The 557-nt window shown below is 29.4% G+C and overlaps 1 protein-coding gene across 1 annotated transcript in view; it reads left to right on the top strand.

Moving 5' to 3' along the window:
* Positions 1-557, top strand: part of LOC119591548 (ADP-ribosylation factor-like protein 2) — a 7835-nt gene that overhangs the window by 6808 nt on the left and 470 nt on the right. The gene's annotated exons all lie outside the window — the stretch shown is intronic.

The raw sequence follows: 557 nt of genomic DNA, 5'->3' as shown, positions 1-557 counted from the left end.
TCTGATAGATATGTAATTAGTTATTGACATTGATCAGTGGACATATGTACGTAGAAAAGCTTTTTTATACTTAAAAATTACTGTCCCCACCACCTCAAAAAAAAAAAAAAAGGAAAATCAAGACTTTCTTTTTCTTCTCTTTACTCTTCCTCTTGTGCACACAATTAGGGCTGTAGTTCAGCTATTAATTTGTATGGAAAGATAATAAAGGTAGATAGGTTAATATCAAGTATGCATATTTTCCAGTAACAATGATATGATGTAAAATGTATGCTTTTCTTTGACGGTAAGAAAATCATCTATTTTATATTATAAGAACCCATCATCATCTGCTTCAATCTGTTTTTCCGTATTCAGTAAGTGGGTAATGCTTAACATGTAAAACTAAAATCAAAAGAAAGAAAAAGAGGAAATGAATTTTCATGTAAGAATACAAAGAATACATTTTATAATCTGGGAGATTAAGGTCATGTTAGTATGTATTAATTGCCACCATCAACATGTCCATCAAATACCCATTTAATCATGAGTGCATATTATCAAATGTTGATATGTAG

Source organism: Penaeus monodon, chromosome 28 (genome assembly GCF_015228065.2).
Source record: "Penaeus monodon isolate SGIC_2016 chromosome 28, NSTDA_Pmon_1, whole genome shotgun sequence".
NCBI classification, from domain to species: Eukaryota; Metazoa; Arthropoda; class Malacostraca; order Decapoda; family Penaeidae; genus Penaeus; species Penaeus monodon.
The sequence above is the reverse complement of the archived record's forward strand: the minus strand, read 5'-3'. Positions and strand labels throughout refer to the sequence as shown.